General features: G+C 43.9%; 1 long non-coding RNA gene across 8 annotated transcripts in view; it reads right to left on the minus strand.

Moving 5' to 3' along the window:
- The window catches only part of LOC107195361, a 61,473-nt gene that overhangs the window by 12,440 nt on the left and 34,905 nt on the right, over positions 1–14,128 (minus strand). For all 8 annotated transcript variants that reach the window (XR_003044994.1, XR_003044999.1, XR_003044997.1 and 5 more), the window contains one exon: positions 10,803–10,891. This is a non-coding gene — a long non-coding RNA (uncharacterized LOC107195361). The remainder of the gene's footprint in view (positions 1–10,802; positions 10,892–14,128) is intronic.

Consider the following 14,128-nt stretch of genomic DNA (forward strand, 5'->3'; position numbering starts at 1 on the left):
ATATGAGAAGAATGCCTGGAACATACTAAATACTATTTAAGTGTTAGCTAGCATCATCTCCATCATCATCATCATCATCATTATTAGAGCCATGTGTCACTTAACAATGGTAATATGTTCTGAGAAATGTATTAGGTGAGTTTGTGGTGCAAATATCATAGAGTGCACTTACACACACCTAGATAGCTTAGCCTACTACATACTTAGACTATATGGTAATAGCCTAGTGCCTCCAGTATATGAGCCTGTATAGCATGTTACTGAACTGAATACTGTAGGCAATTATATGTTGTACTATGACATAACTATGGCTTACAACATCACTAGGCAATAGAAATTTTTCACCTCCCTTGTAGTCTTATGGGACCGCTGCTGGGATATGTGGTCCACTGTTGACCAAAACATTGTTAGATTATGCATGACTGTATTATAGAGTCAGAATTAAAAGCAAGTAAGAGGACAAGTGTTTTGTTTGTTTGCTTATGCAGTTATAGAATGTCTGTATTATAGAGACCAGACGAAAAAAGGAAAAAAGCTACCTCTGGGGGAAAGACAAAGCAGATTCTAGAGCACCAGCTAGAGTTGACCTGGGCAGGGGCCTGATGTGGAGGTGGGAATTTGTGCAAGTTCTCACCATTTCTTAGTAAAATAGAAAGAAGGCCATCAGCTTAGGAGGCAGGAAGCAGGGGACATTGATAGTTTGAAGAAAGAAAAGCTATAAAACAGCTGTCCAGGAGATAAAATATGCATTTGAGGACTATCATGTAACCACTAGCAGCACAGGACCCACCTGTGGTCAGAGGTCACAGACCTTACGGTGAGGCAAGTCAGGGTGGCGCCAACTGTGCAGGTGCAGGTACGGGGGCTAGAGGGTGTTAGATTTAATCAGTGCAGAAATTTTGTCAAGCCAGTGTGACAAAGTGAGAGAAAGAAAATGTGAGGATTATATGAGATTACAAAAGAAAAGTACTTGGCATAAGACCTGGCATCTGAAGTGCTGCTATTGTTTAAGTGGCCTGTCCAAGGAACCCCCTCCCCCGACATTCATCATCCCCCAACACACACATAGACCTTAGGATCTGAAAACTGTTGGACTCTCAATTCTGCTCTGACAACTAAGCCAGCGGTCCTTAATCTTCTTGGCACCAGGGACCGGTGCTCCTGTGAGAATCTAATGCCTGATGATCTGAGGTGAAACGGCTGCAAATACAGATGAAGCTTTGCTCTCCTCCACTGACAGGTACCAGTCCATGGCTCAGGGGATTGGGACCCCGGCGCTAAGCCACGCCCCCTCCCCTTTCAGTTCCAGTTATTGTCATATTTCTCAGGCCAAGATGTGGCAAGACAGCACCCCTCCTGCTTGTCTTGGAGAACAAAGAAGCCCATGTGAGTGCAGGCTGGTCTCCACGCGCTCCTTCCAAGAACTGCAGCAAAGGATGCTCTTTGAGCCCTGAGGAAAATACTTTCTTTCCAGGACTCGCTCTATGATTACACAGAGCTCTCGAGGTGCTCAACCACCAACTCCTGTCACTAAAAACTGGAGAGGAAACAGACAGAAGTAGGGCCTTTGATAGATCTTGTTATTTTACTCCAGAGAGCCCACAGATCTTCTTTATAGAGGAGTTTTAGAGTTAAAGTAATAGAGATCTAACTTCTAGCACAGCAACTATGTTTTAACTAGTTTACCTGAAGCAAATTCAACCATGAAAAGGACAAGGATAACTTGTAAACAGAAAAGAAGGGACTCGAAATTCTTGTAAGAGTTAGACCCTCTTACAATGGTCTTTGAAACGGTTATAAGGCACAGAAATTTAGTTAAGAGCAGCATGTACCACACAAACTGAAACCAAAGTGTTACGAGGTAATACGTAAGCTTACTATGTGCAACACACTGATATTTTCTATTTTTTTTATTTCATCAGAAAAAAAAATGCCAGTTATAATCCACTAAAAGAGATTTCACAATCAATTAATGGGCTGTGACCTGCAGATGGATTAAGAAGACCTCCCACCACTGAGGTTAAATCACTTCTCCAGGAGAAGCTGTGAGAACACTAGGTCGAGAGGTCTGTATACCAAAAAGAACATAAGCTACATGTTGAAGAAGTGCAAGGATTAGTTATGCTCCAGAAGACAGAACCTGAATCAGTGGGTAGAAGTTACAGAGAGCCCGGCTGCACTGCTCTGGGGGTAGGGAGCTCTCTATCTCTAGGAGAAACCAAAAAACCAATGAGATGCTACAAAAGGGATTCAGGAATCAGATGAAAGAGATGGACTCAAGAGTTACTGGAGTTTTTTCCCACTCTGACAGTCCTTTCTATCTTAACAAATAAGGGGCTGTTAGGAGAATGAAATGGAAACTGTGTTTGAAAGCCTTCGGAGAAGTTACAAGCTCTTCTAAGTACCTCCGCAAATGGCAATTCTTTATTCAAATCTGTAGGTTCCTTCAACCTCATCTGCTGTTCAATTAGGTACTTCAAGACAGCAGGTACTAAAAGAAAGCATCGTTAATTTATCATGTTGTTAAAGACAGCTCAACTCTGTGCCAGCTCAAGACTAAGGCAAAGTTGGGGGAAATTTTTGTAAAAACATACATGTCAGCCAATTGTATACACTGGTTTTTTTTTTTTAAGGCAGAGCTTTGTTAACTTTTCCATCTCAAATATGGCAGAGGTGAGTGAACATTCATCCTTAAAGGCCAGGTCTGGGGCAGATTCACTGCAAGAATAAAATTCTATTTGTCTCCTCTTTTATCTTAAAATGTCAAGCAATCATATATAACATCAGGCCTTCTTTACTTCTGATGTGATTGGCACTGTGATAAAGTCTGCTGTGGCTCTTACTGAATGCTGACAACATCCCCATGCCGTAGGCTCTATGTGTGTCACAGGCTCACATCTAGAGGCAAGAAACGAGGTTCTGAGAGGTTATGTAACTTACCCAGGTTTGCAAAGCAAGTAAGTGGTGGAAAGACTGAAACCCAGACAGTTTGGTTCCACAGCCCCGTGCTTAACCACTAAGCTATGTTGAATTTTCCTCTGATGAGCATCCATATTTGTTTTAATGTTCTTTAAATGTTATTTCCCCAAAATCTTTGGGTAAAACGTGACCCTTGAGGAAGATGCACACATTCACCCCGCAGCTCAGCCCGCTCGCTGTGGAGCAGCCTGGAAACAGAGAACCACAGTTCTGCCAGAACTCATCAGCCCTCCTCACGCTTCTGTGTCCAGGCGTGGGCTAACAGCCTTCTCTCAGACTTGCAACACAGTCCTCATGATCTGTTGTTAGGCATGAATTTCATTAATGACCAAGATATCACAAGCACCAGTTGTTTATGGCATCTTTAAAATGAAAAATTCAACTCTAAGTTGAATTACAGCAAGTAAATTACAGAGCCTGGCTGATGGCAGATATACTGAGAAAGAGTGAGGTACTGACTGAATTATCAAATACAAACAAGCAACCTTACACATCCAAGACCACATATCTGGGCCGTCTCAAATAAGGAGGTTGGGGGCTCACCCCATTAACAGAGTCAGTCTCAGAAAGAGGTGGGCAAGCTCACTCAATCATTCATTTGTTCAGCAACACTTACTGAGCACCTCAGTGCTGCGGACTAGCTAATCACACAGTCATTCACTAACTTACTGAGCACCTACCACATGCCAGGCACGGACGAACTGTTGTGAATATGCAGACTAATTAACTGACTGCTCCATCTGATCAGTCAGAGTCACCAAATATAGGACAACTTCGATGTGCTATACACTGTCCTGGCAGTGGGGATGGAATAATGAACAATGCAAAGTTCTTCTGACGAACACACAATCTAGTAGAGGGAGAGTGAGATGAGTAATATGTAATATGTCAAGGAATGAAGTGCTATGAAGAAAGACAAAGCTGCATAAGGTGACACAGAGCAGGGGACATACTATAACACAGCATTACAAGGGATCATATCTCTGATTAGAGAGCAGAGGCCTAGAGCCGAACTAGGAGAAGAGGGGGCCTCCAGCAGGGAACGAGGGCAGAGGCCCTAAGGCAGGAGCAAGCCTGAAAGGTTTTCAGGAACCATGGCCAACTGGGGCATGCAGCTAATGTCCAGTGAATGAGAGGAAGAGCAGAGGAGGCCAGAAAATCAATCCAAAAAGGACTCTGCAAACCCACTGGCGAATGTCTCCAAGCCTATCATTTATGCTTCACTGCAGGCCTTGATTGCTGCCAAAATTCAAATATTCTGCAAAAGGCAGGCAGTAAACTGAGCTGCTATCAAATATTTACACAGCAGCATGTCAATGTTTTCAGGGGTGTCCGCAGGGTAGGTTTTGGGGTAAGGAAAAGAGAATGACCCCGTTAGACAATGAACTCAGCTGCTGAAGTTGAGTGTGTCACTAACAAAGTGATAAATATTTGACCTTTAATCTAAATGTCGCCTTTTTTGCTGAACCTTAAGCTGGTTTACCTAACAGAACAGTCAATGAGGATGGTTTGGGCAAGGGGCACAGAACAAGAAGGCTTTCAAATGCTAAAGACAAGGTTTACTGATTTTGCCAGTGACCCATAGGCAACTTACAGAGTGCCCCAGGTCAGCAATGAGCTCAGTCTCCACAGACCACTAGGGTCCGCGCCCCGCCTCCGCCATTAACTAAGGCAAACCCAGTCATCTAGGTGAGGGAGGGGTCTCCACGTCACCTTCGACTGCCTTCTCTCACCACCCCCACCTCACCCGTTTAATAGTTTACTAGGGACTGATTATTCTTTCTGCACTTAACTCTAGATTCTCTATCCAACCCACCTCCAAATGAACAAACGCTGCACGGACACAGTCACACAGCCGGAACCCCGAGCCTGCATGTTCTCTCTGCCATCACTGAGGTCCTCACCATCTCTCACACACATCTTCCTGCCTCCAACCTCCTGATTCTTCAATCTCCAGACAGAATGATTTCACTTAAACCAATGTCTGACATTAGTCCTCTAAAAGCTTCAGTGGCCCCTGGTGCCAGTCAACACAGTGCAAACTTGCCATGGCCTCCCAGGCCCTAGGTGCTTAGCCTAGCCCTGTCCCCTATATCATGTCAAGCAGTCATACTTCTGTCCTTCTGCCTGTAGCAGCAGAACAAGACAGCATGTGCCTATGCCCAAGTCTTCTCATCTTGGCCAGCTTTACACACTCTCACCATTGAGAAAACTTCCCTGATCCTCTTAGTCAAAATTAATTGCCCTTTTGCCTACTCTTATTCTTCTTCCCTTCTGCCTTTTTAAAGAGTTAATCATTTTTTGTCTACCTCTCCCACCAAGGGTTCAGTAAATATTTGCTGAATGACACAAGCCTGTTCCTCTTACAAATGTTGGCCAAGCCAGAAGCTTAGGGGTTTTCCTGGATGCCTCCCCTCTCCCCCATTCCCTACATCAAACTGTTCCCCAAGTCCTCCTAGTCCCTTATCCTAGACATCTCCTGAATACATCCCCCCTCCCCCACCCCCAATACCACTAAGTCAGGCCCTCATCTTCATTCATAAGAATTCTGCCCCGGTCCCCTAACCTGTGCTTCTCCACCTAACCTTACCACCTTCCTGAGCTGTAAATAGTACAAACATATCTAAATCCTTCTAAAATCACTGCCTGTGCAGGCCAAGCAAAGGATGCTACAACTTGCCCATTCCGCTCTTTCCTCTTACCAGCAAAACATAATATGGTAACAATCGTGAAGAATCACTGTAGAAGCAGATGCAGGAGATGTATACATCTTTAGCAAAGAGGTAATGGTGACTCATTTAAACCTCGTATGTTTAAAGTCCAGCTGTTGGAAACTCTTGAGCCGAATCACTATAGAAGCAGATGTGGGAGATGTATACATCTTTAGCAAAGAGGTATGGGTGACTCATTTAAACCTCATATATGTTTAAAGTCCAGCTGTTGGAAACTCTTGAGCCAGCTGTTGGAAACTTGTGAGTCGAGGCAGCCCGACTCCCAACGAAATAGGAAACAGAGTCATCCACAAACTCCAGCATGGCAGTAATTTAACACCAATCACATTTCAGAAACTTTTAATAACATCTTTGTGATTACTGGTAGATGGCTTAAACTTGTAAGTTTGATAAAAAGACCTGTGTGTCTGAATCAGATCACCATTCTCCTGCCATTTGAGAGAAGCCTTAGAAATAGCGACCGAGCATACAGAGTCCCTGCTATAAAGGACAAATTTGATCCAGTAACTCCCCAGTGTAAAATTCCACTGCACGATCCGGCCCTGCCTGCCTTTCAGCCCCCACCCCCAGGCCTTCAACACTATGGCCACAGCAGTCCTCAGTGAAGTTCCATGGGCATGCCATGCTCTTGCCAACCTCCTGGGCCTCTGTCCATGCAGCTGTCGGAAATGCCCTTGTCCACATCCTTTCTCTCAGTCATTCCTTCCACTTGGCAAACTCCTCTTTCAAGACCCATCTTAAAGGTCAGATATTCTTGAATGGATTTCAAGACTTTCCAGTCCCCAGAGTGAATGAGGACACATCTCTGTGCTCCATGACACCTGGTAATCACCACAGTGTGCAGCACACTGTATTAAGATCACCTTGTCTGTGTGGGTCCCAGGCCTGGCTAGTCCCAGGTCTGGCTGTGATCTAGGCTTGCGGCTAGGAATTGGACCCCGGATTTAGAATTAGTGTAGTAGAGCGCCTGCACCTAAAATATGCAAACGTACTTCAGCTTATTGTATCACATATGTGTGGCTGAATGCCACTGTTGTACTCTGATACGTGTGGAGCCACGTGGTCCCCTGGAGAGCGGAAGGAGAGCAGAAGAAGAGTAGAAGGAGAAGCCTGCTCCCTGCAATAGACTGTACTCCCTGCAATAGACTGCACTTCCTGCAACAGAAGTGTGCTCCCCACAATAAAGTTGGTGCCTGACATTTCATTCTCACGTTGGCCTCTTGCGCATTCTTCCAACTGGGCATCACACCACTGATCAGCTCAGTGCTGACAGCCTGGTATTCCTATTACAATCTTTGCTTGTAACTCATCAGCGTGACCCGCCAAACTGGTACCATAAAAAATTTCAAATTCAAGATCGTAGAAAAGCTGTCTTAATTTGAGGCTATAGTGCACCAAAAATAAAGTTCGAATTTCAGTATTTCCGTTAATTATCTAGGATAGAAGGCCTGAGGAGAATGGACAGTATCACTCAACTAAGACAGAATTTCTATTTCAGGTATGTGTTTGTGTGTACATGGTTCCACAAACACACACACACAAAAGTAAAGCTCAAGGGTAAGGTAATGAAAGCAAGTAGGTTTTAGGATAGGAAACGTGTGTTTAAAAGGAAAGCTGTGTACTGATATTTAGTGTGTTTCTTTTTTCCACTATAGAAAGCCCACCTTAATTTCTACCAGCCTGGAATCATGATTTCCTGAGCTAAAATATCACACACATTTTTATATCAAAATATTTGGGGGGAGGCCTACTTGGGGAGTAGCACGAATATCAGAATTTTAGTTGATTACATATTGCTTACTTACTTATTAAGGTTCCGAATGAAATAGTGATCCACCTCTGTGTTATACGAGATGATATTCTAGGGTTTGGAGGAAGAAATTATTCCCTGTACCATTTCCCAGAACACAACATTCATTCTAAGTATACCTTTGCAAGCCTGATAGTTATTTTACTGCATTTGGAAAATCAAAGCCACTGCAATCTGCCAAGGAAGTGAACAGTGGAAAAAAAGAAGTGTTTTACGAGGCACTTCAATGGGATGCCAACAATGCTGTGGGATCTGTAGCCAGGTTTGGGGCCCAGACGGGGCAGTCTCTCCATGGACTGTGCTGGGAGTACAGGATATATCCAAGTGCAGGAGGAGGTCATTAACAGTTTTAAGCAAGGGAGTGAAATGATATGACAAGTATTTTTAAAACTCACTCTGGGTCCAAAGGGATGAACAGAATGGAGGGAAAGTGGAAGCAGGGCAGCTAATTTAAGGCTTTTGCACTAATGGGAGCAAATGACAATGTCATTGGACTTGGGAGGTGTACGTGGGAGGGCAGATGAATTCCAGATCTACTTTAGGAGAAATATTGTTAGGACCTGTTGATCTGGGGTAAGAGAAAGGTGAGTGATGCCCCAGTTTTTAGCTGGAAAAAGCGAGTTAATAGCTATGCACCTTACTGAGATGGAAGGAAGGGAGGTCCGGAAAAGGGCTGTGGTAGAAGAAGTTAATATTTGGACCCATTAAGCTGGGTTTCCCATGAGATATCCAAGTTTGCTAACTGCTATAAAAGGTATACAAAGTGGTACAAAGTACAGAGGTATGATGTAATGATAGACGCCTAGGACCTTTCTCACCGGTGACCCTTCTTGCCCTTCTCTTGGGATGCTCTGATGTCCACTTCTGTGTCAGCCAAGAGGAGGTGCACCACATGTGGACCCTATGGGGCCAAACTTATCCAGGACACATGCAGGCTGTTTCTATGATGACCCTCAGTAGTAACACAGATACCAGCTTCAGGGCTAAGAAAATAGTAACTTTTAACAGTAAAATGGAATTTGCATGACATCACAATAATGTAGCCCATTTTTGTCAATTAAAAGCATCATTATAGGTTTGCTTATTTCTTGATACTGATGTTTTCAAGGAGTGCCCAGTAGAAGGCTCTTGGTATTTAGTCCTGCACCCTGACAGGCACACCCTTGCGAGTTTGAGGACTCCAAGTTAGAGTCTCCCCTAGAAAAATGTGAATCTAAGGTGGCATCAGATGCAGAGGAAGTTTCTCGCTCAACAAAATGACCAGAGAAGATGGCCTATTTTAGGAAAACAATGACTCGCTGAAATCACATCCTGCTCTTAAGTTAACATGCCTCCTTCTGGACCGAACCTGGTTTCCTATCATGAAGAGTCTATTTTACAATTCCTCCATCAAAGGACAAATCAAAATGTCATTCAACAATCTACTTTTTAATTAAAAGTTGAGCCATTTTTTAAAAATCACATTTAACTAAACAATTCCACATGGTAATAAAGAACTGTACTCTGCCACCTTGATTGATAGAACCATTTACAATTATTTAAAGGAAAAGGGAAGGAGAGAACATCGTTAATACAGCTAGATTAAATCCGTTAGTGTCTTCCACTTTATTCATAGAGTAAGACAGTGCAGTATTAATGTAAACTAATTGAATTTCCTGCATCTAAATAAGCCCTAACAAAAATAAAACTTACAAGACTGACTGGAAGGTCTCAGTTGGAAGATACCTACAGATATCTATTTTTCAAGAAATCAGCCTGGCTGTGGGTGGGGGGAATACCAGGGTCAGACTGCATCTCTCAGAAGAAGGTCAAGGCTCCCCTCTCTGAAAGGAATACCTGAGGTGTGTAAGAGACAGGTGAGAGACAGCACTCTCGAGTTTTGTGACAGCAGCAGTGACTTCCAAGAGGAAGGACCAAGATGATGCGAGTGGGGGGGTGGGGAGAACCAACTCCATTCACATTGGCAATGTGACATCATGCAAGATACCTAAACTGCTGAGTCTTGTTTTCTGACTGCAAATGAGTTGTTACCATTTGCCCCTGCCTATATGCTAGGATTGGCAGGAAATGAAAATCTTGTGATGTGTGTAGAAGCACCCTATCAACGGGGAAGGATGCTACAACTGTGAGAGACAACCACTATTACTGCTAGGGAGGAAAGGCTGGGACAAGTCCTCTAAGAGGATGGTGACCAACAAAACTGATAGAATTGGTAAGGAACATCTCTGGGTTACTTAGCAGGTATGGTAAACAGTTTGAAAAAAGGAACCTGCTGATTCACTCATTTAAAACAAAAAGGTCTGCAGCAGGAAGGAGGGTTACATTGCACTGGTCCATTGATGAAGCAGCTTGGAAGATCATCCGGATGAATACTACCCAGCAGACAGGAAGGGCCACAGCCTGACCAAAACCCAACCTCACGCAATCCCCATTCAACACCAGCCACAGGGAGGCAGAGGCAGGCCGGGAGCTGTGCTCCCATGGTCACCAGTTTCCTGACCTGCCTGTCACCTCCCTTCCCTTCCAGCTTCTGGATTATTGCTCTTAACATGGGGCCAAATTGCCCATGAAAAAGAAAAATCAGATACAAAAGCTTTGCTATTAGATTCATTTCACCAACAGCCAAAACACAAAGAACGACTAGAGAAGATTAGCAATTTCTGATGAATGCTCAAAGAACAGAACTGATTTTGGAATGATTTATAGTACCGGCCCTATGAGGGTGGAGTGGTGGAGGTACAAAGGGAACCCACAGAGGAACTGACAGTCTAGTTGGGGAGGCTGATTCACTGTTTATTCAATAAACATTTATGGAGCATCTACTTTGTCCCTGGCGCAATTCAGATATGCCCTCAAAGAGCTTATTGGGAAAACACACAAACAAACAACTATTATCAAGTGTGGAAATGTTAGGATGGAGAGGTCACAGAGGAGCCCCCATACTCAATACAACCATGGGAGAAGACCAATCAGAGGAGGGGTACAAATGATTACATGAAACCCATTATGATATGTCAGTAAGGAGGAGACAGCATTATGGGGGTTCAAAAGCAGGAAACATCACTGCCAGCAGGAGAGAATCAAAAAGGCTTCACTTCCAGAGAGGTAGCATTTGAGAAAGGCCTTGTGGGATGAAAAGGAACATGGCCAGGCAGAGAGGAGGGGTAAAATATTACACAGAACTAGGCACATCTAAGGAATGACAGAGACAATAATCCATCCCCAAACATGGGTTTCTCTTATAAGAGAACTTTGGTAGATACAAATTTACTTTTATTTACCTTTTCTTCAACTTCAAGAACTGCTGTTTCAATGGCTGTTTCAATGGCTTCAGCAAACTAATTTTCGGAAGAGGTGACTTGAGTTATTCCTGTTGAGAAATCAGAAGATGAGATGTAATAGGTTTGGGAGCTATTCCTCCACACACCCCTTTTTGGAACACTACCCCTGTCCATGCTGAGAGGGCTGTCACATGGCTCCCCACTCCCAACTCACTGACTATCCTAAGTCAGTGAGTTGGGAGTGGGGAGCCATGTGACAGCAACACTGTCTCCCTCTCTCTCCCCCTCATTTGAGAATAAAGACATGCAAACCGAGGCAAGTAGTGGCGAGCTCTGGTCCAGAGAAGCAGGCAGACAGACAGACAGACAGACAGACACAGACACACAGACACACAGACACACACACACACACACACACACACACACACACACACGATGAGCAGGACCATGCAGCCCTGAGTCAGAGGGGCCTTCCTGCTCCAGTTCCCAGCAGGCTGGCCAAGCTTGCTTCTTGCAGTTTCTGAGATTCCTACAATGAACCTTCTACTAACTTAAGCTGCCACGAGAGCATCTCTGTTCCTTGCAACCAAAAATCACTGATTTAAGAATAAGAGAACCAAGGTTGGGACTAGAAAAAGAAACAAAAGTTTCAAGAGGGTGAAGAAAGAGGCTTCTGAAACAAAGCCTTGGAAAAAATAAAAGATGAGAGAAGGTGACCTGGGCTTCTGTACTACTACTGTCCCATCTTTGAGAGGAAAGAAAGAGAGATGTGTGAGACCCACAGAATAGACTCAATGAATAATTCATAAAATCCCAGCAGTATTAAATATTAAGATATTCAGATACTGGAGAAAAGGGACTCCTAATATGGGCATTATCCATAACGAAACAAAATAAATAAGAACTTCATTGAAAAAACAAAGATGAGAGGCTAAAAAGTATCCACAGCAAGCAAGGAGTAACTGAGTAACTATACAATGCCCACCATTACTAAAATAAGAAGTGTACTAACTCCTGATTTATTGTGCTGCCTTTCTTTTGGCTTAAACAATAAATATTTTATTTGTTCATGGTTTAGTGCTGGGCTCAGCCAGGCAGTTTTTCTTCTGGTCTTGCCTGATTTACTTACCTGGCTACAGTTACCTGATGGCTCAACTGGGCTGGATGGTAGACCAGATGAGTCAACTCACATGCTAGTGACTAGTACTAGCTGTCTGTGAAGCTTTTATAGTCTATTTTAGTAAATGTAAACATATTTTTCCTAATATCCTCAAAGATTTATGCCCACTATCCCCTTTCCATATTTTTCCATTGGTTCTCGAGTTGATCAACCATGAACTCAACTACTGTAGGGCTTCAAGAACCTAATCTCTTCAAAGTCCCCTCTACTAAGGAACGATGATTTCGGTGAAGTTCTGAGATTAATGTATGTGAAAGGGAGGAGTGAGAGAAAGGGATAGAAAGAAGAAAGTTCTTCAGGGGCCCCTGAATGCCAAGTTAATTTGGATGGACTTTATTCAAGCAGCATAAGAGTCAAGGTAACTATAGTCTAATCCCAAATTCTCTAAGAGACAATTATCATTCACAAAATGTAGAAAGTTTAAATTGGGCTGCAGAGGGAAAATATGACCCAGACCACAAGGACTGAAGCAGTCAGCTAGAAATTAAGTTGACAGCGAGCTGTGACCTTTGCCCTTGACAGGGTCCTTTGCCTGCTACTGCTGCCTCATTAGCTGCAGCAAAGGCTTTACAAGTTTCCCCTGGCTTCTGGCCCTTGCTTGCTCCAAGGGCTCACTGGATCATCAGCTTTCACTCAACAGGTTAGCGACAGGGACACCAAGTGGCCTGCAGTCCTCTCCTGTCCACTCACCTTAGAGTTGGTGCCACATCCATCTACCCTTTCCAAGCAGCAAGGGCACCTATGCTCTAATATTAGCCCTACTACTTCCTCTCTGGGCCTCAGTTTCCTTATCCACAAAATAAGGGAAGACCAGACCAGTGGTACTCAAAGGGTGGTCTGCCAACGTGCCATCCATCAACTCTGCTGCTGGTCCACAAGATAACTGCAGAAATTAAGAGAACCTTAGAAGCTTTTCTAGCATATGCTATTGATCATATCATCATAGCCAAGTATACAATCAGTGGAACTGTCTTATTAAACAGAGCACAGACTGGTACATGAGTTCTCTGCAGGTGCCATAAACTGGGTGGCATAAAACAAGAGAAATATATTCTTTCACAGTTCTGTGGGCCAGAAGCCCAAAATCAAGGTGTAGGCAGGGCCACACTCCTTCTAGAGGTTCTATGGGAAAATCTGTTTCTCGCCTTTTCCAGCGTCTGGTGGCTGTTGGCATTCCTTGGCTTGTGGCCACATTACTCTTCCACTTGACTGCCATGTGTGCGTGCATGTGTGTGTGTGTGTGTGTGTGAGAGAGAGAGAGAGAGAGAGAGAGAGAGAGAGAGAACACGTGCGAGTGAGAGGGTGAGCGCAAGAGCACACACGCCCACCATCTCCCTCTTCCTCTCTTATAAGGACACTTGTGATGGCATTAAGGGCCCACCTAGATAATCCAAGTTGATCTCATCTCAAAATCCTTATCTTAATTATATATACAAAGACCTTTTTTCTAAATCAGGTTAACATTATTCGGACACACCTTTGGGTCTACCATTTAGTCCACTGCAACTGGTTTAAATACTGTTGAATTCACATGACCAGTTGCATGTGGTATGCTCCGTACACCATATCAGTTCACTACTGAGGGAAAAAACAAAAAAACAAAAAAAATATCACCCTGTCTTTCACTCAGCTGGGCCCTGATCTTCCTCTACAGCCCAGAGACTGGGCTGGGCTGGGCTGGGCAAGACCAGATTGCAATGGGCTGGAAAAGAGAAGAAGCTAACGGGTGGCAGGGATGCAAAGAGCAGGCACAGAGTGTTCCCACAGCCCTTCCCAAGGCTGGTCTCCCACCTTATCTAGCAGGCAATGCAGGAGCTGCCCCTTCCTGACTCCATTTTCCTGTCCCTCACATGGCTTTAGTTGTAAAATGATTAAATTGATCTGTTTTCTGTTCAAGTGTGCCTCCCTCATCCCCTAAAATGTTCAGAGTTTTCAATGTTCAAGCTTGAGAACAAACACAAAACTTTTTAATTAAAATCTGTGTACCTAGCACTGCCCTGCTACTAACGTAACCTCTCCCTCAACACCCCTTGTACCCTCAAGAACACTCAGGATGCTTCTAGGGTTTATAACAGAATGGAGAAAACAATTGGAGATTTGACAAAGCATGGATTTCATTTCTCATTAGAAGTTTTCTTGCCTTGCG

Source organism: Pteropus alecto, unplaced genomic scaffold (assembly GCF_000325575.1).
Source record: "Pteropus alecto unplaced genomic scaffold, ASM32557v1 scaffold12, whole genome shotgun sequence".
Taxonomy (NCBI): domain Eukaryota; kingdom Metazoa; phylum Chordata; class Mammalia; order Chiroptera; family Pteropodidae; genus Pteropus; species Pteropus alecto.